Source organism: Macaca thibetana, chromosome 7 (assembly GCF_024542745.1).
Source record: "Macaca thibetana thibetana isolate TM-01 chromosome 7, ASM2454274v1, whole genome shotgun sequence".
NCBI lineage: Eukaryota > Metazoa > Chordata > Mammalia > Primates > Cercopithecidae > Macaca > Macaca thibetana.
In genome coordinates, this window is record NC_065584.1 from 102,857,025 (window position 1) to 102,883,652 (window position 26,628).

Here is a 26,628-nt window from a genome sequence, read left to right on the forward strand (position 1 = left end):
ATTTGCCCAAGGCCACCCAGTTTCTTGAGGCAGAGCCAGGGGTTAAACCAGCAATTGGGTTTAATACACATGGTCTTAATTACCACTCAATAGCTCTTATTACATGGGTAGAAGCTCCTGTCTGAAACAACAGTAGAGGGTTTTAAGCTGAGGAAAACAGAGCAGAGATGCAGTTTGGAGGACATATCTTTTTTGGGATAATCATTCATTTATCCGCTCATTCATTCACTCATTTATCCATTAATTCATTCGTGTAATTGATCAGTTTAGGAGTGCTTTTAAGGTAGATGCGGCACAATGTGATGGAGCCTGAAGATGTAAAAGCATTTAAGATCCCCTCTCTCCACACTGTCTTCCCTGCCTCGTACTGGGAATCTCACAGTGAACAGAAGAAGGAGTAGGGTGCTAAGAGCAAGAGTATAAGATGCAACAGGATGGGCAGTATTTCTGTCCATGACTTGGATGTTGGCTAAGAGAAGAGTGTTGGATAAAGAGACTCCCCTGGGCTTCTCCCAGAACAGAGCCAAGTTCTCACCCACTGTGATCTTGGGCTGTGCATAGCAAGTGCTAGGGTTTTGAGATAACACCTAATCAGAGTTCAATAGGAATCTTTGCCTTCTGCTGAATTTCACTCTAGGTGGGAAGCCAGAACTCTTCTCCCAAGCCCTATGCACACATTGACTTAGAGAGCAGGGAAATGTCTCAATCATGGTCTAACACCCTTAAGTCACTGCTCCAGAGACACACTGGCCCTGCTCATTTTCCACTTCTGTGAGATGCAGCAAGCCAGTGTGTCCTGCTACATAGCAGAAAGCCCCACTGACAGAGTTATGCTCAATGGGGCCGATCATAAATGTGATTTATGGGGTTAGTTCATTTACTGCCTCTCTGATGCTGGTCCCAGCTGCCATGAGTTTGACTGACAATTTCTGTTTATTTCTCACTATATGATATCTGACTTCACATTATAAATTCTTCTGATTAGAATTTCATGGCGTCTGCTCCAGTGTTTATTGATGGCATGTTCATCAGGGACTCGGTCTTTTTTTGGGATGCGCTGGACTCTGAGCTCTTGGTTGTGCCTGTGAGGGTGAGGCTAGAGCCCTGTCACCCCTAGAGAGGGATATTTTACTATTGTAAAAATCCTCTTGTGCCTTTCCATAGACAGTCCTCTATATGTTAGAGATCTGATGGCCACCTATGAGGGATAACTTGTGATTCAGAACCAGTGGAAGTAATCGGCAAAGAGCAACTCAGAGTCAAAGTGGCGTGTGACTATTTAGGAGAGGGATGGAGGGGTAGAGTATGGCACACCAGTTTTTGCCTAGATAGATGATGGCTACCATGTCCTTTTCCTTTTTCCTTCTATTCTAGTCCATAGATGAAGCAAAATGATCACTTAGTCAAAGGTTGGAAAAAAGACCCCAGGAGAGTTCTGAAGGTGTTTTTTCTCACCTTATAAATGTAGGGCCTTTCATCCAGAAATGATTGATTGTAAAATGTTTTGAGAAAAATGGTGATGTTTTAAAACACTGGATGCATATTACTCACAGGAATTTTACATTTTCTCTAGAGAAATGAGGTCATAATATTGTTTCTGAGTTTTTTTCCAGTGCCATCAACCACTGTTAAGACCTCCCCTCTGTCTCACTCTCAGTCAACTTCGTCTGCACCAACTCCTATAGTCCAGTGCTGTAGGACTGATATGGCTCAGCTTCAGGCTTTACCTGCTCTGGCCTCTCATCAGTCCTAGAGGAAGAAAATAACATTCATTAAGCACCTCCCATGCACCAGATGGGCACCTCAATAAACCTTCATCATAACCACCCTTCTTGAGTTACATATTTTTGTCTTTACTTTGCCAAGTGAGAACACTGGGGTTTGGAGAACTTAAGTCTCAGAAAGATTAATTTCTTTCCCAAAGGACACAAAGCAAGTATGAGTCAGGGACAAAATTTAACCTTATGTTTCTCTGACCACGAAGCATATTTTGTTTCTACTTGGTATTCCCTGTGAGAATATTTAAAGGAAAACTCTGACCTCTACAGCATCACCTTATTCCCCAAACAACTAGGAAAACATATAGCTCTCATTATCCCAACATCCTCCTCATCCACTGGGGACCTTGGGCAAGTCATTTAGCTTCTGTGGGTCTCAGTTTTCTCATTTGTAAAAAATATAGTCATATCTATGGCCTGGTTGTTATAGTACCGGGTCATGTGAAGATATGCACTAAGTGTTTAGTGCAGGGTCTCACACTTGATAGGCCCTAAGTAAAGAGTAGTAATCATTTGCCATCACCATCACCATCACCATCATTATTATCATCATCAATTGTCTTCATCCTCCTCCTCATCATCATCATGTCATCAACAACATTATAATCATCATGGTTCTTCTTATCTCCTTGAGAGTAGCCTATCCTTTTACTGAGAATTAAATGTGTCCCTGATGGGGTTTGGATACTCTCTGGGAGGCCTTTTCTGAATGAAAGAGAACTGGTGAGCCAATGACAGCACTGCGATTACATTATTGATTTGTGTCTCCCAAGGCCAAGCCCTATTAAGATTCGTTAAATCAAACATTAAAAATCCCAGCTTCCATACTTTTCCAAGCATGGACCAAATTCAATCCATCTCTCCTCAGCTTCCTCCAGCCTGGTCATGGTTATTTGTCTCTAACTGTCACACAAGGAGAAGGTCACTAACAGTCACTAAATAGATCCAGGAATAATAGCGGCTCCCAGAGCTTTAAAACTAGAATATGTCTTACAAAAGGAAAAATTTGTCCTGCTGTTAATACTTGAGCAATAGAAAGAGACATAGAAGAGTGGCATCTGCCATTTTAGGGTCATCTGCTGGTTGCTTAGGTGGACTTTATTAATCCCATTTTCCAATTGAGAAAACTGAACTTCAAAGTGGTTAATTTACTTGTCTAACGACACCAGCTCGTAAATGGCAGAGGTGAAATATGAACCTAGGTTCATCTGACTCCGAAGCCCATGCCATTTTGACAATGTTCTGCTGCTTTTGTAAACTCACAAGGACTTACAGACACTATACACTGACCCATGATCTTATACACATTATAGTTTCCCCAAAGACTTCTCACGGCAGTCGAGTCAGGGTTAGTTAGATGAACTTGCAAAGCAAGGGACTCCAAGGCCAGGGCCACCATTCCCCTCCCATGTGGTATCTTTATAGGCCAGAAATAGAAACTTTTCCCCAAGCCCTGAGCCATGGTCATTATGCCCTGAGACCTTGAGAGCAAGGATAAAGAGTCTGGAAAGTATGACTTCCATCTTATTCCTATCCCTAGGCAAATGTCTTACACCATCCACTTTACTCATCTTAAGATAGGAGCATAGCAAGATGATATTCTGTACTGCTAACCTGAATGGATGAATGGACAGCAGACAACCAACACTGGGTATATTTGAACTATGGCCACTCTTTACCAATAAAACAAGACAAAACATCAAAGCCTTTCATTTCACACCATCAAGGGCATACTCATTACCAGAGGGTCCTCTAATCCAATGCCCACTTCAAATTCTCTGCCCTGGGGCTGGAAGTTGGCCTTCTCCCACACTTTTTTCCTGGCACTGTGTTTGGAGGACATGTGTAATATGAGGTATTTACATAAGAGAAGGCAGGCAAAATATATACTTGCAATTAAAAAAAAAATGAGAGGATGCTGCTTTTCCCATGAAGGGTCAAGGATTCATTAAAAAAAAAAAAGGTGAACAGGGCAATGTCAACAACAAACAAACAAAAACAGATGAAACAGTAGGAGTCAGTGAAAGACAATGTTGCCCCCAAAATGAATTTAACTTTGCAATAATTTGAGGTTAGAATAGATGAGGAAATTGCTTGCATTCACACAACTGTTCAAAAAATTACCATTTTACTACTAATAATAGTTCCAGGGACAATAATAGAAGTATTATTATGCCATATGACTGTTATTAACATTAAAACTCTCCAATCTATTGACTGTCCAAGACAGACATTATTATGCTCAGTTTAAAGACAAAGTCACTAAAGTTCAAGGAGATTAAAAGAATTGCCCAAATTTACTCAGCTACTAAGGTGGAGTCTCTCAATCTTGATATTATTGACACTTTGCATAAGATAATTCTTTGTTCTGGTGAGCTGTCCTGTGAGTATGTGGTTTGGCACCAGACTGTGCCATTGCAAAATGGCACAGCATCCTTGACCTCTACCCTCTAGATGCCAGTAGCAGCCCCCAGTCATGATGATTAAAATGTCACTGGATGTTTTCAAAATTGGCCCCAGTTGAGTTGAGAACCACTGCTGTAAGAGATGAAGTTGGGTTTCATGCCCAGGTCTATGGACTTTCTAATCCAAGGTCATTATGCTGCTTAAAGGAGTCATAAACTAAGACAGAATTTCTGCACAAAAATAGTGCAATTAAGCACAGGGAAGGAATCTCCCTCTAAAAAGAGAAAGAATCTGAAAAGACCTTACTAGCAGGAAAAGAAAGTAAGGGCTAGGGTATAACTTTATATTATAAACTCTCAGAATCATGGTTACAAAACTATAAATTCTGGTGGAGTTGCTATGGTCTCTGTTCCTCCCCTCAGCCCTTAGAAATAATGCTGGAGAAAGAATGTCAATTGGAAAAAAAATGCTGAGATTTGCAGAGAAGTGGCTTGAGGGAGCTCAGGAAAGCTGTGGGCAAATCTCCTACTGTAGAGGACCCTGCTGACTTTGTGAGGCTCTCATCAAAGGCAGTAATGTTGGTTAGAGCTCCTCTCCGTCCCATGGCTCCAATCTGTCTGGGGACAGATCCAAGCACACCTCTAGCATATCCAGTTCATGGCTAGGATATCAGCCAAAAAGTCTGTCAAAGGACATATGCACCAAGCCAAGTCCTCCAGAATTCCGGCCCCCACTGGGCAGTCCCTCTTTCCTTTCCAGATTTTCTCAGACCACAGAAAAATTGATGGCACATAATACTCAACCCTCAAACTTCTGCTGAGACATAAATGTTTCAGTTAAGTTGGGAAGAATGTCAAAGAGAATTTACCCACTAAGGATCAGAATAAATAGAAAATATGGATCCAATTGCTCATGTTAAGAAATAGATAATAAAAGAAATGTAATAATGAATATGTATAAAATATATATCACATATAATATATAATTTTGTTATATATAATATAGCTTATACAATAAAGAGAAATGGAGAAATGATGGATAGGTAGTTGGGTGAAAGGAAGGAACAGAGCATTCAAAACACATTTGCATAACAGAATCTGGAAGAGAAAACAAGAAGAAAATTCTCCTGAGACCTTGAAGGTATGGAACAAAATAATGATAGAAATTTAATAAAATGAGCTTTATAATCAAATTATAACCTGCAGACTGGGAAAGAAAAAAAGATCACAAGAAATTAAGAAAGCAAATTAAAGACCAATGACAGCATTCTTTCCTGACTAACAAATAAATAAAAAACAGCAAAAAACATAAGAGACATGATCAAAAATGAAATTACTGACACAGAGAAGGAGCTTGAAGAGCTTACCATGCACACAAAGAAAAGGAGTTTAAATCAGCTAGAGATAGGAGAATGGATACGCGTGCCACAGGTAATTCAACTCAGGTTAATTGATATCCTTTAAGAAGATAATCCAATAAATGAAATGGAGGTAGTATTTGAAGATGCGATAGAAGAAAATTATCCTCAAATTTCAGAAGAACCGAATTTGTATATGCAAAGATTAAAGTGTATTCCAGAGGAACACAAAGACATTTTCTGCCTAAATTATTAAATTGTGTATAATAAAGAAAGAATTTGAGGCAGCCAGGAATGCCTCAAATTTTGAGGCAGGCAGTCTCCCTCCCAGGGTAAAAATTAGTATGGTCTTATATTTTTTTGCAGCAAAATCAATGGATAGGATCAATGAGACTGTCTACAGTGATCAGTGGGAAAGAAAATGTACCAGAAGGATATCATAAGCAGCTTTGCTGAATTTCAAATTCATGTCACCATCAAGTTGGCTAATAGACTCTACTTAGAAACTCTTTGAAATGAAATCTGTTAATCCAAAAGTTAAACTTGTAACTACCACTAAAAATGGACTTGGGAGGCTGGGCATGGTGGCTCATACCTGTAATCCCAGCACTTTGAGAGTCTGAGTGGGGTGGATCACCCAAGGTCAGGAGTTTGAGACTAGCCTGGCCAACATGGCAAAACCTTGTCTCTACTAAAAGTACAAAACTTAGCCAGGCGTGGTGGCACAATCCCAGCTTCTCAGGAGGCTGAGGCAGGAGTATCACTTGAGCCTGGGAGATGGAGGTTGCCATGTGCCAAGAGCAGGCCATTGCACTCCAGTATGGGCAAAAAGAGTGAAACTGCATCTAAAAAAAAAAAAAAAAAAAAAATAGGACAAGCCACTTATACCCCTGTGTTAGAAGACTGTTAAACAATTGCTACCAGATTTACAAACAAACAGAAAACGGGTGCCCTGAGAATTTTATAAGTCCAGGCAAATTGGATACAAAGTTAAAGGACAGACAGGGTCACAGTTTGTGTGACCCCTTCTCTCTCTGCCTCTTCCCACTGTCCCCACCAAAACCATGGAAACAGCTCCAAGATAGGAGAACATGTGGGGATTAGTCATAAATACTTTTAAATATTGAATACAATCTAAATCATGGTTATTTAGTTATTTTATAAATAATGGTTTAAAATCAAAAGAACGTGAAAATTGACAATATAAAATTATACTGTAATTAACAAAAATCGGTAAGAGACAACATAAACGTTTCTTCATTTCTCCTAGTAGGGTATTAGTTAATAGCATCTAAGGTGAAACAAGTAATTTGAAAGTGACTCCATATTTTCTTTGTCTATTCATCTGTTGATGTCTTGGCTAATATGAATAGTGTTGTAATTATAGTGCAAATATCTCTTCCACATACTGATTTCAATTCATTTGGAGATATATCCAGAAATGGATTTGCTGGATCATATGATAATTATATTTGCTTTTTGAGGGACTGCCATACTTTCACCACAATGGCTGCACTAATTTACATTCCCGCCAATAGTGTAGAAGGATTCCACTTCCTCCACATCCTCACTAATGCTTGTTTTCTGTTGCCTCTGTGATAATAGCCATTTTCACAGGTGTGAGATGATGTCTCATTGTGATTTCAATTTGCTTTCCCCAATAATTAGTGATGTTGAGCATTTAAAAAGTAGACCTGTTAGTTTATTTCTGTGCCTAAGCTAGGCACAGAAAGAGAGATATCCCATGATCCAACTTATATGTGAAATCTAAAAATGTCAGACTCGTAGGAGTAGAGAGTAGAATGATGGTGATCAGAAGCTGAGGTAGGGGATTGGCTGGGCAATGGAGAGAAGTTGACCAAAGGGCACAGAGTTCCAGTTAGACAAAGGAATAAGTTTTCAAGATCTATTGCACAGCAAGGTGACCATAGATAATAATATTGTGTTAAATATTTCAAAATTGCTTAAAAAAAGAGAGTTTAAATGTTTTCATTACAAAAAATAAGCATTTAAGGTGATGAATACGTTAATTAGCTTGATGTAATCATTCTACAATGTATACACATAGCAAAATATCACAATAAACCCTATAAATGTATATAATTATTATTTGGCAATTAAAATTTAATAAATTTAAAAATGACACAGGAGACACATAAAACTGACTCTGACATTTTCATGTTTTACATAATCTTTTGTATCAACAATGTATTAACTAACTTTCAGGCATTATTGTGCAATACTTTCTATGTCTCTGATTTGGAGACACAGAGAGATGCAATTGAAACATAAAATGTGCGTGGCCTTTGGAGTTTTATAGATCTGGATGCACCTTGCATCTGCCACTTAACTACAGGTTCATTAGACAAGTCCCCTAAATCTAAGTCTAAAGTTTCCTTATCTGTGACAAGGGAATAATCACACCTACTTAGCAGCAGGTTGCTTTGAGTTTGTGATGTTACGTCCAGCACAGTGCCTGGCATTGGACCCTGTCTTTTTTTGTGTGTGTGAGTTGGAGTCTCGCTCTGTTGCCCAGGCTGGTATGCAGTGGTGCGAACTTGGCTTACTGCAAGCTCCGCCTCCCGAGTTCACACCGTTTTCCTGCCTCACCACCACTTCCGGTTAACTTTTTGGTTTTTTTTTAGTAGAGACGGGATTTCACCATGTGAGCCAGGATGGTATCGCTCTCCCGACCTTGTGATCCGCCCACCTCGGCCTCCCAAAGTGCTGGGATTACAGGCGTGAGCCACAGCGCCTGGCCGCATTGGACAGTCTCTTAACGCTGGATTTCTTTTGCGTTTCTCCTGGCAATTCTTTTCCAGTCCGTCCATCCATCCATCCATCCATCCATCCATCCATCCATCCACCCATCCATCCAAGCATCCAAGCATCCAAGAAGCTTTTATTAAACAGGTATTTACCAACTGCTGGTGACCCCTCTGGGTGAAAAGATAACAGCCTCTGTTTGGCAAAGAGAACTAGCCAGGCAGGATGAGAAGAAGGAGGCGGCAGAACTTCAGGGTCAGAAGATGCAGGTGTTTTGCAAAGAAGCCCGGGACACCTTTTGTTAACCGTTTAACAATCCCTTGGTTGCTGGCCGGCTCCCATGCTCTTGCTTGGCTTGTCAGAACAGCGGTGTTGTTCTGAGCTCTTAGGAGCCACTTGGAGAATGTGTCATTTTACTTTCCCTTCCTCCCACCTCTTCTCCCTCTGTTCTGCCTACCATTATTAAGTGCTCTGGCTCTTTATCATGGCTTTGAAATTGAGAAAGACACTTTGGAGTTCAATTAGCCACACCGTCGCCACAGCAACGAAAATATAAACTTAAATGATTTATACGCACGGACAACACTTCAGAAAAGAATAAATTTAATCCCACAGCTGAAAATGAAATGGACTGGACAATGAGAAAATTGTATTATTCTCCCCCCGATGAGAAGCCTCCAGGTCTTCATGTGATGTGGGTGTACATTGAGATGGAGAAAGTCAGGTGGCCTGAGAGCAGCTCTTGCACACACCAGAGGTCAGGGTTTATGTTGGGGTTCACAACTAACACTCAGCCTGCTCTGCTGCTGAGGCAATTCAGGCCAGCAAAGCCAAATATAAGACTGAACATCATTTCATGAATCATAAGCATGTCTGCCCATAAGGGGTCATGCTCCTCTTTTTGCAATAGTATATCCATACCCATAAATCCAGATAATGTCTTTACATTAAAGTGAGATCTTTCACAGAGCCACAGAATGGGAGGGGTTGTCCTTAAAAACCAAAAACCAAACCCAACCTACAAATCAGGCATTTCGTAACAGTTTCTACCTGACTTCTGCACTCTCCCCTTGTAGATTGCTGAATTAATGCAGCCGCCAGCTGCTTTGGACTCAGGATACTTTCTAAGGTGGCTTAGTAACTAATCAGATTGTGTCAGGAGTTATAGTACTTTATTTCTGCTATAAAACATTGTTGTCTTCATGGGACATAAGTATAAAAATAAATGAAATCAGACATTATTTTGAAATATTTATCTTTTATTCTTCATTTCTTTTCCACATTTTACATATATTGACCTGACCCTTTGCAATCACTAAGAACAGGAGTTTCTGATTTTCTTATACTGCACATTCCTATCAGTGGAACGGATATGTGTGTAATGCACTACTGCCAATCCCTATATATTCAAAACTAATAAAGTATAATTTTTTAATTTTTGAAAGAAATATGTTGAAGTTTTATTTTTTTCTCTCATACCCAAATGAATCATATTGCATCCCACTTTGGAAACCACAGTAAGTTGGAGGTACCCTCACTGTTTCAAGAAGAATTGGTGTGGTTAAAATGGGAGCCATAGAGAAAAATAACTTCACTTAAATTGCTAATACAAGATCTGGAGGATCAAAATGGAAGGTCATGAGGGGACTGGGCACGGTGTGTTTCATAACAATAGGCTGGAAAAGGGTAGAGCGAGGGTAGAGAAGATACTAATCCTGATGTCCTCCTGGACGGGGTGGAGAGAGGAGAGATATGGAAAAGAGCCCCTTGGGTGCCGGGGTCTGGGGAGTGAGCTGGACACAAAGCCAATGTCCTATCCACTCTCCATTAATTGGGTGGTCACTGTGACACAGAGACTGAGAAACTGCTCTTCAGTGGGTCCTGTGAAGGCTCTCCATCGACAGTGACTGCAGGTGGCCACTGGGTGCTCCAGCTGATGGACACTACCCAATGCTTTGTTCAATATATCCAAATTGCTGAGCCCACCAAGCATCCATGCTATGTAAAGTTACCCCTCCTCACTCTACCCATGTGGAAAACAGCACAGGGGGGCTTCCTGGCACTCATGGTATGAGATTAGCTGCATGCAAGGATAAGATGAGCACCACTCCATGATGGGACTGGTCAGTGATGAAACCATCCCATGGTTTCATGGGAAACAACTCACATCACTCAAACCTCACTAATTGATCTCCACTAATTTTGCATTGTTGACTTTCCATATTGTGGTGAATGCTGAAGTAACTTTTTTTCTATGAAAATGATTTTTCTTTTTCAGCAGTGAACATTTATACCACAAATCAGCACATAGGAGCTCAAATTCCAAACAAAATCTTATCAATTTGTATGTAATGTTTCATATTTAGGAACTCCTATTAAGAAATAGTCTACTCATCAGGTTTATTTAATGTATCAGGGAAAAAGAATGAAACTGCAATAATTTATTTATATTCTGCAAGCTGGGATTTTCTTTGTTTCAGACGGTTCTAGTCTGGATATGCATGAACTTGGAAGTTGGAAATGGTTTGGATTCCTACTCTACTACATGTCAACTCTGTAGTTTCAGGCAAATCACAACTTCTGAACATCTCCAATTCCTCATCAGGGCATGATAATATCACCCCTGCTGAATTGTCATTAGATATTTATCATCAAAATGCATCATGCCCAGCACACAGTGACCACTCAAATTGTATTTGCTCTTATTATGGTAATTAGTGTGAATGAATGAGATTTCCCTCCACATCACCTATAGCTTCATTCATATGTATATGTTTTCATGTATTCATGTAGGAAACATGGAAACCATACATCTGCATGTGTGTGTGAAGGGCGGTTGGGTTTTAAAAAGACAATTTTCACCAGTGTCCATTAGTGTTGGGTTATTGTAGGTCTGAAGGAGAATTTTGAGCAGAGCTAATGATTGAGGGGTGCAGAGTTGAGGAGGGTCTATGGATGCCTGGAAGTGCTGCCCCTCTGCCCCAGTAAGGCAACAGTGGATTATATTTTTTTACCTTTTCATTGTGGTAAAATACACGTAACATTTACCATTTTAACCACTTTAAAGTGTGCAGTCTGGTGGCATTAAAAACATTCACAATGTTGTGCAAACATCACCACTGTCTAGTTCCGGAACTCTTTGAATCACCCCACACAGAAACCCCATGTGCATTAGCACTCACTCCCCACTTCTCCCTCCTCCAGGCCCTGGCTGCCACTACTCTTTCTGTCTCAGTGGATTTGCCTATTCTGGACACTTCATATAAATGGAATGGTACAATATGTAGTCTTTTGTGTTTAGCTTCCTTCACTTAGCATAATGTTTCCAAGGTTTAATCATTTTGTAGCAAGTGCCAGTTTTCTATTTTTTTTTATGTCTAATACTATTCCATTGTATGGATATACTATATTTTCTTTAATGTATTTGGTTTTTAATTCCATCATCACAGGTTAGGTGATGTTAGCTGAGTTACGTCACAGGTTAGCTGAGTTAGGCAGGCCTTAGTTCAGTGAAAGATTCTCAGGCACTCACCACTTCTGAGACATTATACAAGTGTCTTTACTTCTTTCAGCGGTGAGTGATTCACTTGTGAAATAAAGATAATAGTTTTTGTTAAATGACTATTATCATTAATGTCAATTAAATGAGATGCACAGAATATAAATATACCTGGCACACGAAAGATGACTTAATCCATTTTTGTTTTTCTTTAAATTTCCGAAGTTCATAAATACTATTGATAAAACAACTGTCATGGAAACCAAGCACACCCAGGGTCGGGGGGGTGGACTCTTGCTCAGCATTGGCTCTGCACCTCACACCAGCCCCTGGGGCAGAACTGGGCCCCTTGCCCAGCCCCTGAAAGCTGCCCCTGTCTCCATCAGTCTAACAGGCTGTGTTTGTTTTTGCTCTGCATGCTCCTTCTGGAAGCTCTCACCAAGCAGCAATACCTGGGACACCCACTGGGGTGGGAGCAGTGCATGGCCTGGACAGAGGCCTGATTCCTGCTGCTCCTATGTTAATCTCTCCCTGGGACCAAGCTCTGAGAGCCACTAGGAGGTAGCTACCATGCGTTGGTGAGGATCCAGCACACTGTCAGCCTCGCTCACTTTCCTCCCTGCAAGTCATCAGCATTCCTCATAGCCAAGGCCATGGGAGATCCCAAGAGAAGTGACACTTCCAGGAGGAGAGTTGCATTGACTAACCTTGGCCCAGGGTCTCTGGACCTGGCTGGTGAACGAACTGGCCCTGCTGCCCCTGTGATTTCCTTTCACTCCAGCTGCCTAATTAGTGCTGCTCTGGACTTCCCTGCTCTGGCCTTTTGAACTAGCTTTGGCCAGCTAGGCTCTGGCCACTTTGCAGGCTGCCGTCCCTTCCTGGTGATGCTTCCCTTAAAGCCTTCTCAGTCCTTAGTAACTCCCCAGTTTGGAGGCCTGGGCCATGCTGGCTGCTGTATCTAGTAAGGAGGCCAGGCATGGTCAGGCCAGGTGCAATGGGTTAGGTGCCTTGGGATGGGCTGAGACCTGAAAGCAGGCCAAGCCACCAAGCAGGGCAAGCACAGATGCAGGTATTGGAGGAAGACCAGCCCACCAGGCAGAGCTCCCTTAAAGACCCAGTGATGGGAAACAGGTGGTACAGGGCAAATGGCTGGCCAGGTGAGGGTGAGAGCAGCCCATAAGAAGGGCAGCATGCACTGTGAGGAAACTCATTGTGATGGTTAATTTTAGGTGTCAGCTTGAATGGACTAAAGGATGCCCAGATAGCTGATAAAGCAGGATTTCTGGTTACGTCTGTGGGGATATTTCCAGAAGAGACTGGCATTTGAACTGGTGAATTAAATAAGGAAGATCTGCCCACATCCAATGTGGAGGGGCACCAGCCAATTGGCTGAAGGTCCTGATAGAACAAAAAGGCAAAGGAAAGGCAAATTCACTCCCTCCTGGAACTGGGATATTCATCTTCTTCTGCCTTTTGACATCAGAATCCCAGATTCCCCAGCCTGTGTACACTGAGATGTATGCCCCCACCTCCCCTCCAAGGTCCTCAGGCCTTCAGTATTGGACTGAGAGTTACATGTCTGCTTCCCTGGTTCTGAGGCTTTTGACATGCATTGAGCATACTCCTGACTCACCTTGTTCTCAAGCTTACAGACAGCAGCTTGTCGCTGGACTTCTCAGCCTTCATAATCATGTGAGCCAATTCCCCTAATAGATCCTGTCTGTCTGTCTGTCTGTCTGTCTGTCTGTCTGTCTATCTATCTATCTATCTATCTATCTATCTATCTCCATCAATCATCTATCTATCTATCTATCTATCTATCTATCTATCTATCTATCTATCTATCTATCTATCTATCTATCTATCATCTATCTGTCTGTCTGTCTGTCTGTCTGTCTACCTACCTATGTAATCTCCTATTGGTTTTTATTTCTCTGGAGGACCCTGACCCAACCATTTCAAAGCTGTTCAGGAAGCCAGCACCTCAGAAACACCAAAATCTAGGAGCTTGACTCCAGCACCCAGACTGAGGTTAATGGCAAAATTCTGGTCCTGGTGGTCAGTTGGTAAGAACAAGGTAAGTGTAGGCCTAGGAGGTAAGGATGCCAGGCAGAAATGAAATGCTCATACCTGAACTGTAAAAGATGAGGTAGAAATGTGGTGTTTCAGGAAAGGCCAGGTTATTAGAATCAGCTTCCTTGGAGATGTTTAGACACTTCCTATCTGAAGTCAAGTTGGAACTAAGGCTCAGGGTGGCCCTGAGCCTTTTAATAGAGCTCAGGTGTCACCAACTGGGGGACACACGAAGTCAGAAGCTGGGCATCCTCTGGGGCTTGACCAGGGACTGAGAGGATCCAGCCACACTTTTGTTCATTCATTTATTCCTTCATTACCCCAAGCCTCACTGAGCACCTTTCTTCTGTGCTGTGTTTGTGCTAACCTTTCTTGTGGCTTGATGCAGTCACAGGGGTTTATAGTATGATAGGATCACACTATTCTATTCTACAGGGTCTCAGATATGAGTCCTCCTACCTGCTGTATTTCAAGCCCCTTGAGGGCATCACTGGGGTCTTAATAATAATTGTGTTTCTGACAACCAGGCACACAAAAGAGTTAGTGAATGTTTACTAAAATATAAACAGTTTATTTAGTTTAAACCCTTTACTTTATAGCCCCACCTTGATCAATCTTATTCTAATTTCCAATCAAGGTTTAATGCATTCTCCCATCCTGTCCCCCTGCCTTATCCAACACATACTCACAGACAATACACACCCTGAAAACTGGGTCACTAGAATAATTCTGGTGCCTGCTCCTGCTGCCTGGCCTCTTTCTGCTTCTGGCATCTGCTCTGGTCTTGGAATAGAGCTGGGGCTGAGCCCTGGCACTGTCACAGACTGACAAGGTGTGCACATGCTGAAGGCAGTGCTAACCATGCCAGCCTCCTGCCACATTGGCCCCCTCCAAAAGGAACATGAGAGGGGAAGCTGAGGGTGAGGGCTGAGGGCAGCTGGGCACTGGCCTGTGGGTGCCCTTTGGTGCCAGCAGCCTGGGTGCCATGGATTGCCACAGGAGGCAGACAGGTTCCTGGATGGAAGGGGCGGGTCCCTGGTAAGGCCCCACCTTGAGGCCAGGGAGGGCCTGAAGGTTGGGGGCTGGGCTGCCAGTCTCATGGACTGGAGTGGGAACTTGTGATGCCTCTTCTGGGCCCATCCATCGCCGCCCACAGACCAATTGGCATGCACTTCCTCCCCTCTGAGGTCCATAAAAGCCCTGGGCTCAGCCAGAGGATGGAGAAGACAGAGAGTCAAATGGACGACCAGCTGCAGAGAGAAGATACCCTCTCTGGGAAGATGATGGGATGACCAGCTGCAAAGAGAAGCTATCCTCTCTACTGAAAGCTGAATATTTGTCAGGACAACCCACCTGCAGAGAGGAGCTACCCATCCAGGGCCTCTCTCCTGAGACCTGTGACACTCAAAGAGACAACCTGCCTACAGAGAGGAGCTACCCACTGTGGGTCTCCTCTGAGCTGTTCTAACATTTAATAAAGCTCGTCTTTGTCTTGCTCACCCTCCACTTGTCTGCATATCTCATTCTTCCTGGATGCAGGACAAGAACTCAGGCAAGTTGCCGCCAGCCACAGAGGTTTCCAGCCAGAAAAAGCAACATCCCAAAGATCTCTTAACACGTATACATAGTGAAGTGGTTACTACAGTCAAGCAAATTAACATATTCATCATCTCAAATAGTTTTCTTCCTGCTTCCCTCCCTCTCCCCATCGCTCCTTGCTCTCCCCCTCCCTTCCTTCCTTCCTTTTTTCCTTCCTTCCCTCCTCACTTTCTTTCTTTCTCTCTCCCTTTCTTTCTCTCTCTCTTTTTATTTCTCTTCCTTTCCTTTCTTCCTTCCTCCCTCCCCTCCTCTCCCTTCTCCTATCCCTCCCTCCCTCTCTCCTTCCTACCTTCCTTCCTTCTTTCCTTCCTTCCCTCCTCACTTTCTCTCTTTCTCTTTCTCTCTTTTTATTTCTGTTTTCTTTCCTTTCTTCCTTCCTTCCCCCCTCCCCTCCTCTCCCTTCTCCTCCCCCCTTCCTTCCTTTTTCCTTCCTTCCTTCCTTCCTTCCTTCCTTCCTTCCTTCCTTCCTTCCCTCCTTCCTTCCTTCCCTCCTTCCTTCCTTCCTTCCTCCCCTCTCCTCCCTCCCTCCCTCCCTCCTGCTTTGCCTTGCCCTTCCCCTAACATCTAGGCTTATAGCAAATTTCCAGTATACAGTATTATTTACTATAGTGCTCCTGCTGCACATCAGATCTCTAAACCTACTTGTCCTACATAACTGCAACTTTGTAACCTTCGACGTACATCTTCCAATTTTCTTCATCTACCAATCCTCACCCTCCCCCGGTAACCACATTTCTCTATTAGGTTTTTTTTTTTTTTTTTTATTCTGCATGTAAGTAAAATAAAGCACTATTTTTCTTTCTGCATATGGCTTATTTCACTCAGCATAATGTCCTCTAGATTCATCCATGTTGTTGCAAATAGCAAGATTTACTTCTTTTTAAAGCCTGCATAATACTTTATTATATATACATGTGTGTATTTACACACACACTGCAAATTCTTTATACATTTATCCATCAACTGACAATTCAGTTGTTTCCTTATCTTGGTTATTGTCACTAATGCTACAATGGACATGAAAGTATAGGTATCTTTAAGAGGTGGTGGTTTTATTTGCTTTGGGTATGTATTCTGTGGAGAAATTGCTGAAGCTTATGGTAGTACTATCTTCAATTTCTTTAGGAACCTCCATTTGGTTTTCCCCAGTGGCTGTACCAACCTACATTCCCACCAATGGTGTACAAGGGTTCGCTCTATACCCTTGCCAATGCTTGTTATCTCTTGTCTTTTTGATAGTAGCCATCCTAACAGGTGTGAGGTCATACCTTATTGTAGTTTTGGTTTCCATGTCCCTAATGATTAATGATGTTAAGCACTTTTTCATATATGTGTTGGCCATTCATATATCTTCCTTGGATAAATGTCTATTCAGGTTATTTGCCCATTTTTAATCATGTTATGCATTGTGTGTGTGTGTGTTTGCTATTGAGTTAGTTCTGTGAGTTCCTTATATATTTTGGATATTAACCTCTTATCAGATGCATGGCCCACAAATATACCCTCCCATTCTTTGGCTGTCTTTTCACTCTGTTGATTATTTCCTTTGCTGTATAGAAGCATTTTAGTTGGATGTGGTTCCACTTGTTTAGTTTTGCTTTGTTACCTGTGCTTTTGGTTGTCTCATCCAAAAAAAAAAAAAAAAAACATTGCCAAGGCCCGTGTGAAGAAGTTTTTCTGTATGTTTTCTTCTAAGAGTTTCATGGTTTCAGGTCTTAGGTATGGGGACATTTTAACAGGAGAAAACCATAGGAGAATTCTACCTGGTTTTGAGGTTGTGCTTCTAGCTCCACAGATCTGGTCTCTAGGAATTGAGATCTTCCATTGCCTGAGTAGCCCCTGTGATGTCAGATGCACCCACTGAGCTCTCAAGAGCGCCATGAGTGCCATGTGTGTGAATGTATGCAAACAGCAAGCCACAAGGAATTGTATTACTTCCCTTCCCCTCCCTTTGGGACAGTGGCTGTGTCTTATTTCTTATTTGTCTGTGGGCCCCCTAAAGTGTCTAAACCTGGGTCTCTCACATAGAAGTGCTCACTAAAGGTTTAGTGAATTAAGGTGAATCCACAGACCCCATTGGCTGAAGCACCACTCCTCCCTATCAGAACAAACCAGCTGGATCTCAGTCTTCTCCCCTGAGGAGGTTCAGAAAGACAGAGCCCCTGGGGAAGGGCTCTTTACCCCATGAGGCCCTTCCCTCTTAGCAAATGCATGCAGGTGAGTGCACCTAATAAAGCAATTGCCTTGGGAGCTATAGAGGCTGAGGCAGCCCCAGGAGACCTTAAGTTCCCATGGTGGGCTGGGCTAATGAGGTCCTTTGGCACAGGGCCTACGACTCTGGCCTGTTCCTTGATGGGGGTTGGGGACAGATTTTTTGAGTCTTGTGAAAGGAATCAGTCTTCTGCAGGAAGGTCAAGGTGGATGAGTGCACATGGATGGGCAGCCAGTTGTCAGAACCCAGAGCTCTCCAAACAGGAACTGTGCTGCCAGCAGGGGTGTTGGCCACACCCCAAGGCCCTCTGGCTGCTTCCTGTGTGGACATCATTTCAACTGCTCAAGCAGGCATCAACAGAGTTTCCTTGTTTTTGTTTGAAAGAAGGCCACAGACAGCGAGTTTGATACTTTCCTGGCAAATAGAAAAGGCCCAGAATGCCTTATCTAAAATTCTGAAATCCAAAGAGCTCAGAAAAGGGAAACTTTTCTTGTAACTTAATTGGCAGAAAAACCTGATCTGATCTGAACTCATTTGGCTGCAAAACTTGACCTTATCTGATGTGAGGTTATCTGTTTAGTGTGAATATTCATACATTGCACTGCAGTAATATTTATGTGTTTGATTACGAGTGCTGCCCTAGACCCTACAGGGGTGCTGTGGAACGTGCAGTATATATAAGGATGCTTTCCCTTCCCGAAGTCTGGAAAGGTCTGCATCCTGAAACATCGCTGGCCCCTAGGGTGTCAAAGGAGGGGCTGAGTGACAGGACTGAATAATTCCTGTAATTTTCCATTTATACATCAGCATTGAGGAGTGGCATGTTCATCTTCTAGCAGTCTGCTTTAGCTGCTGCCTTCTGGTGGCAAGGACAGAAGATGTTCAGGTAACTTCAGAAAAGGGACTTTGCTGTCAAAACCCCTCTTGCTGTCAAAGTTCTCATGTTAGTAAGAACTAAATGAGTTAAGGAGTTGCCATTGTTGGGAGCAGCTTTACATTCTCTCTCTCTCTCTTTCTCTCTCTCTCTCTCTCTTTCAATCTCACTCTTGCTCTTTTCTTTCCTCTTTATCTCCCATAAGATTGTTGCATGGTATCCATTCCCTCCTTACCTTCTTTCCTCTCCTTCTCTCTTCTCCTCTTCTCATAGTACTTCTGCTCCTCTCTGGGCATCTCCTCCATTCTCTGCACAACCTCCCCTGTGTACTCATCATTCTGGTTGCTTATAAATTTGGCTTACACACAGCTTGTCTCTATCCAGCTGTATTTCCATGGCTTGCTTGCTCATACTTTTTGCCATTGTTTACTCCATCTTTCTGCGTGTCTCAATTGGACAAAGAAAATGGTTGGTGCAAAAGTAATTGCAGTTTTGGATCGTGATTTTTAAATCATTATAACTAGGCTCAGACACATCTTTATTAATCAAAATAGAAACCACTACAACCAACACATTTTTTGCCAATGAGAAATAAGTTTGTTTATTTCTGTAGCATAAAAATTCATGCTTTGGGATTTGGAAAACTGTTGGAAAGCATTTTCTGCATCCTGCTGGTTGTGGAAGCATTTCCCCTGCAAAAAGTTGTGGAGATGCCTGAGGAAGTGGTACTAGGTTGGCAAGAGGTCAGGTGAATATAGCAGGTGAGGCAAAACTTTGTAGCACGATTCGTTCCACTTTTGAAGCATTGGTTGTGTGACCTGTGGTCGGGCATTGTCATGGAGAAGAATTGGGCCCTGTCTGTTGTCCAATGCCAGCTGCAGGCATTGCAGTTTTGGTGCATCTCATCGATTTGCTGAGTATACTTCTCATATGTAATGGTTTCTTTGGGATTCAAAAAGCTGTGGTGGATGAGACAGGCAGCAGGCCACCAAACAGGGAGCATGACCTTTTTCTGATGCAAGTTTGGCTTTGGGAAGTGTTTTGGAGTGTCTTCTCAGTCCAACCACTGAGCTGGTCATCACTGGTTATCTATAAAATCTACTTTTTGTCACACATCACAATCTGACCAAGAAATGGTTGATCATTGTATGGAATAAGAGAAGATGACACTTCAAAATGACATTTTTTTTTTTTATTTTCACTCAGCTCATGAGGTACCCACTTATCGAGCTTTTTACTTTTCCAATTTGCTTCAAATGTAGAACAACCGTAGAATGGTAGACTTGAGTTCTTTGGAAACTTCTTGTGTAGCTGTAAGAGCATCATCTTTGGTGATTACTCTCCACTGGTCATTGTCATTTCTGATGGCCGGCCACTAGCTCCTCATCTTCAAGGCTCTCGTCTCCTTTGTAAAACTTCTTGAACCACCACTGCACTGTACATTCGTTAGCGGTACCTGAACCAAATGCATTGCTGATGTTGTGAGTTGTCTCAGCTGATTTGATTTTGAACGACCCATTTTGAACTCTAATAAGAAAATTGCTCAAATTTGCTTTTCGTCTAACACATTTTACATAGTCTAAAATACACATGAAATAAATAGTAGGTAGTAAGTCAACAAAAAACCATAAAGCAAGAAATGCCCATTAAAATGATGTATAATCACATTTATTTAGGAATGTATTCCAATATCAAATGAAAAAGTCCAAAAATGTAAAAACCATATTACTTTTGCACTCACTTAATAATAGTCTAGTGTTATTTATTTCATGACACATCTATGGAAGGACCACGCTGGTTAAGTGCTCACTCTGGTACTGTTGGCTGGGTTAAGGGAAAGGGACATGTGCCACAGAATATGGCTGCCTAAGCCTGAACTTTGAGTGGGTGCTGGGTGCTGGGTGCTGGCATTTCACTTAGAATGGGCCATGGTTATGCAGGCTCCAAAAGTCTACTACATGTTCCAAACTCTAACATTGCTGCGGGATGCCCCACAGGACCAAAGACAGGAAATATTTCATAAAGCTTCAATAGTCCTGGTTGTATACGTTTTTTGCCATCCTCCAGTATATACACAAATACTCCATACTTTCCAGCTACTCTAAGATTACAGGGTTCTTCTCTTAAAGACACATGCTTCTGAGAGTCACCATTGCAGATATTCCCTATCCGAATCAATGTTTGCCAATTCCCATCCAATCCCACTGTCCTAATACCTCCCACAACAAAAGAAACTGAGACCAGAGCAAATCCAAAATAGAGTCACATTCATGGAAGTCATTTGGATGAATAGACCAAAGAAAGGCAAAGAGTCAATGGCTACTAATGCTCCTGTGACCATGTTTACCATATGTACTGTATTTCAGCAGTTCTAAGAAATGCAGTTACCCAAATCGAGGAGAATGGGTTTTGCTGATGGATTGGACATCCTGGGAGTCCTTTAGTAGCACATTGAGAAGGTGGTCCTTCTGCATCTATGTGTACAGACAAAAATCCAAGAAGGAGACTAAGATTGCTAGAATCACATGCAGCCTGATCCTAGGAGGCTCCTACCCCCAACAAGTGCTAGCAGGCATGAGACACAGTGGCACTGACAGGGCTTGGGCAGAGTGAGATCAGAGAGCAGGCATCTTGGAGCTGAGCTGGACAGGGCCCATGCTCAACTGTGCCATCAGAAGGGGGTTGAAAGAGAATCCTTCATGCAAAGGGGATGCATGCTGTGTCAGCAAGAGCTGTTTAAATAGATTTCCTTGCTGGCAGGATGCTAATGAGGTGTTAACACAGGGAAGGGAGGCAGGCGGGGCTTTCTGGAAGAAGGAGCAGATCTAAGCAAGCCTTCAAAGGAGTTGGGTTAGGAGCCTAGGACAGCCGCCCTGCCCACCTGCCCTAAGTCAATCTGAAGGCTCCCCTTAAGAGAGCTGAAGAGGATAGCTTGGATGTTCTGAGAACAGCTCCTCTTGTTCTCTGTCTCACGATCTTTCAAGAATCCTCCTCCTTATTCTTTAGAAGCCAAAGTGCTCACTATTGTGTTCAGGGCCAAATTCCATCGGAGACTCTTTGTCTGCACACAGAGGTGGAAGGCGGGCTCACTCACCACTCCCCATCTTGCCTCACATCATAGAGGTGGGCTCTGGGGCCCATTCCTCCTGGAGGGACTCCATTTCCTGGGCTCCTGCTTGTTACTTGCCAGAGAAACTACAAAAGGCATACACTTCCATAGCTCTTTCCTCCAGATGGATTTAAAGTTTTAAAAAAATCACTTTAAACTTTCTCTTCTATGAGGCTAGCAAGATACCTTTGTTTATGTCTTTCCATTTTAAGGACAAAAGGAGTTGGCGTCTATTAGATCAAACTATATGAAAGTTCCATTTTTGTAGGTCAGAAATAATTTTATTTATGTGATGTCACATAGTTCCGAATAATACATCTGCCTGGAGCTGGGCATTGGATGGACTGGAACTCAGAATGCTGGATTTTCTCAGGATGGTGTGTACAATGCACTGGCTAAAGGAACGTGAGGGTGGAGAAGGAGAACTGGAATTGGAAGTTGAGAAAAATAATAATGATGATACTAGAGAGCTAGCTAGTCATAGTAATAGAGCTAACAGTTACTGAGTTCTTACTACATTCCATAATACAAGTTTTGCATGTCCTAACTCAGTGAATTCTCACAATATCCACAAGAGGTAATTATTGTCCAAAGGGAGAATTAAAAGTCCAGGAAGATTAAGTAAGATGTTCAAGATCACGTATGAGGATACCAGAATTTGGTCCAGGCAGATGCGTCCTGAAGTCTGTACTGTCTCCTAAGCTTTAACATAGAAGGAGGAACTGAATAACAGAGATGTGTTCTTGAACATCTCATCTTCTCCCTGCGTGTTTCCCTGCTGGGCTGGTGGGAAAGTGCAGGTTGAGTGCTGCAGTGGAAAGACAGAAACAGTGGCCTTTAGATGTGAGATGGACTTGGGTTTGAATACCAGCTCTGCTTTTTATTATCCCTGTGATCTGAGAAAATCAAATCGACTAATGTAAGTTTCAAGTTTCTCAGCTTTAAAATGGGGCTATTTATAAACATAAACATAAACACCTCATGGAGATGTCAGGAGACATCCATGAAATAAAATCTTCCTAAACTAGAAACTCCAGGGAAGGTCAGTCTTATTCATGTCTGTGTGACCCTTTGTTAAGGACCTAGTACATATCTGGGCTCTGTAAGTCTTTATTGAATGACTGGGTATTAAGGAGAGATTGGGAAGATATGTATGGTGTGGGGAATGTGGAAAGGTGTTGCTAGTTATTAATGAAGAGGAAAAATGGAAAAGCAAATATGAGGAAGTGAGAATGGAATTCAGAAAAGATGTAGTCAGGAGTCCATCTAATCAGAGGGAACTATATTGGAGAATTTCCTTCCACACATCCACATGCCCTTTCCCTATGTGTTAGTTTCCTGGGGCTGGAGTAACATATTATCACGAACTGGGTAGCTATAAACAACAGGAATTGGGCCAGGCTCAGTGGCTCATGCTTGTAATCCCAGCACTTCGGGAGGCTGAGGCGGACAGATCCCTTGAGGTCAGGAGTTCAAGACCAGCCTGACCAATATGGTGAAATCCTGGCTGTACTAAAAACACAAAAATTAGCCGGGTGTGGTATTGTGCACCTGTAGTCCCAGCTACTTGGGAGGCTGAGGCAAGAGAATCACTTGAACTCAGGAGGCAGAGGTTGCAGTGAGCAGAGATTGCACCAGTGCACTCCGGCCTGGACGACAGAATAGGACCCCATCTCGAACAAAACAAAACAAAACATTAAAAAAAAGAAGAGGAATTTATTCTTTCACAGTTTTGGAGCCACAAGTCCAAAATCAAGTTGTCGGCAGGGACACGCTTCCTCTAAAAGCTCTAGTGCAGAATCCTTCCTTGCCTCCCTTAGCTTCTGGTGGCTGCCAGCAACTGTTGGCACTTCTTAGCTTGTGATGACATAACTCTAATCTCAGCCTCTGCCCTCATGTTGCTCTCATCCCTGTCTATGTTCAGATTTGCCTTCTCTTACAAGGACTCCAGTCACTGGATTAGAGCTCGCAGGCCTAGGTGAGGAAGGGTCAAGTTGCAGCACTAGTCAGGGACATAGAAAAGGGGGGTGCTCTAGGGGAAGGGTGGTGGGGCACAGAGTGTGCAAAGGCTGGGGACCTTGAAGCCGCCTCTTATGTTTGGGAGTTCTGCAGGTGCTTTGAGGCTGATGCTAGCTATAGCAGGGGTATAGGACCCTCTCATAGGGAGAAAGAGACATGCTATGGGAGATGTGATTGCCCTGAAGCCCAGCAATGGGTCACATGGTGGCGCCAATAAGCCTTAACAGGGGACAGGGTAGCAGTTGGGCTAGAAGCTCCCGTCCTTAAACTGGTTGCTTTTGGCATCATTTGCCTGGCCAGTTGACCCTGAAAAAGAAAAGACAAGACAAGAAGAAAAGAGGGAGGGAAGCTGTGTGGTCATTTAGTTGTCATGACACTCTCATTTTACAGACTGGAATACTGAGGTACAGAGAGGTTAAATGGTTTTCCCTAAATGATAAGCAAATAAATGGCAGAGGGTCAAACCTCAATGACTGAATTTCCTCTGTGGATTGTTCCCAGTGTTCTACACTGCCTCGCAAGGAAGTCTGATACGGAAAGAAAAGAACCCACAGTTATCAAACAGGCCAATTAAAAGGCAATTATTTTTATTACGCCACGAGTCTTTGCCTTACCTGGGGATTTGCCACCTTGTTATGTTTAACTAGCAGCCCCCTAATAACAGCCTCCCCTTAACAATGTTCCTTCTCAGGTATTTAAATGTGCCCTGATAGGTCACAACTTGCTTATTTTAGGAAATGACAGCAGTAGAAAACTATCAACAAAGTGTTAAAAGCCACCACCAATTAAGGGCTAACCAGAACTGAAGCAGTATTAGTGCTTCAAGGGAATTATAACCACAGTCGACAAGAAAATGTGATCCATCCACCTTTCTAAAGGGTTTTTCCCTTTTTTACTTTTTAAAAAACATCTGTGTTAACTGTGGATGCCTCCTTCACCCTGGGTTCCACCAGGGCTACCTCTTAGAGTGAACTTGTTTAAAGGAAATTTGGATCCAAAGTATATAAAATGTGCAATAGTTGAATAGATGTAATTATTCAGAAACATGTCTCACCTGTTAAATGAGCAGATAGAATTAGATGCTTCTTCTTACCCCTCACAGCTCTGATATTTTATGATCAGTGACCAGGTAGGTGTAAGGTCAAAGGTCTTCACACAGAGCAGCCTGTTTAGGAGCTGAATCTGGATCTGTCTTGGCAAGACTTAGATAGGACTGATATTGAGGCTGCTGGCCAGCATGGGGACACAAGCTACCATGGCTTTTTCAACTTAAGACTGGGAGGAAGCGAGCAATACAAGTCAGATGGAAAAGGACATAAGCATCAGGGGAAATGTTATTGGTAAAGGAAGACACTTAAACTCGTGCAACTGGAAACTATAAGACAAGGACAATGAGGCCTTAAAACCAAGCAACGGCATCAGCAGTCTGCACCTGGCTGGCTTCACCGAGCTTCGACAAAAGAGGGAAACGGGCCTTTGGAGGTGCAAGGGGTGCTAAACCCCTTTCTCGTTCGATTGCCAGGATGTGATGCCATGAGGTGACCTCCCTGCACTGTAATACACGGCTCTCTTCCCTCTACGACTCCCCCACCATACCTCCTTGACCCTCAGTAGGAATTACAGAGTATATGACTTTAGGTATTGAGCAAAAGACGTTTTAATTATTGGAAGCTATCATTCCCTGTGATTCTCAATGATACAAGGATAGAAAGAGGCCTGCTTTTAATTAACTGCCACAGGCCAATTCCAGAGTCAAGAAGAACTGAGTAAGTTCCTCATCTAAGGTCATATAGTGGGATAACTGAGAAACCTAAGGGACATGCATTCCCGCGATTAGGAACAGTGACAGTAGTCACAATGTTAACAGCTCTCATATATACAGCCATCATCTACTCTGTACCAAGCAGTGTGCTAGGTGGTTTACATTTGTTGAGGGAGGCAGCTATTTTTAGGCTGCAGGCAGCCTGAGTTTGCTGCTCCCAACTGTGCAAACATTCTGTTAAAGAGAAAAAAGGAGCGTTATTTATTTATTTATTTTTTTAAGGAAAGCACTTTGTTGGGGTTGATGGTCAGGAATTATGGACTTGGGTTGGTAAGTGTGGGCTGAGATTAAGAAAGAGTGAAAATACTGCTGAATAAAGCAACAGGCCTAAGAAGAGTGAATGGGAGATAGTGTCTGCCTAAGAGGAAAGACGGAGTACGGCTCAGTAGAAGTAGTCAAGGACACAGGAGAGAGAAGACTTTGTGATATGTACCTGTGGTGACCTTTATGCCATCGTCTAACACATCTGCAATGTTACCTTGATGGTTATCAGTGGAGGGGGTGGGGGAAGGAGTTCCACAATTAGGTAATGTTTGAAGACATCTTTGGTTGTCATGATTAGGGTGAGGGATGCTACTCCCATCTAATGGATGGAGATCAGAGATGTTTCCAAACATCCTACATTGCACAGGACAGCCTCACAACAAACAATTATGCAGCCCCAAATATCAGTAGCCCCAATGTTGAGAACTCTTTAAGGAATAAGGAGAAAAGGCTATTTCAGACTGAAGCAGAACTGGGCAGTGAGAGGAGAGCAGCTATAAGTTTGAGTCATCTGGAAGGATGACTGGGAATCCACCAAAAAGGAGAGCATAGAAGAAGCAGAAATATGAATATGGTGCAAGAAGTGACAGCATGGGTCAGGCACGGTGGCTCATGCCTGTAATCCCAGCACTCTTGGAGACCACGGTGAGCGGATCACCTGGGGTCAGGAGTTCGAGACCAGCCTGGCCAACATGATGAAACCCCATCTCTACTGAAAATACAAAAAAAATAGTGGGCACCTGTAATCCCAGCTATTCTGGAGGCTGACGCAGGAGAATCACTTGAGCCCAGCAGGCAGAGGTTGCAGTGAGATAAGATTGTGCTATTGTACTCCAGCCTGGGCAACAAG

General features: G+C 42.8%; 1 protein-coding gene across 3 annotated transcripts in view; it reads right to left on the reverse strand.

The window, feature by feature from the left end:
- MRPS11 (mitochondrial ribosomal protein S11) overlaps positions 1 to 26,628 on the reverse strand; it is a 1,182,883-nt gene that overhangs the window by 623,342 nt on the left and 532,913 nt on the right. The gene's annotated exons all lie outside the window — the stretch shown is intronic.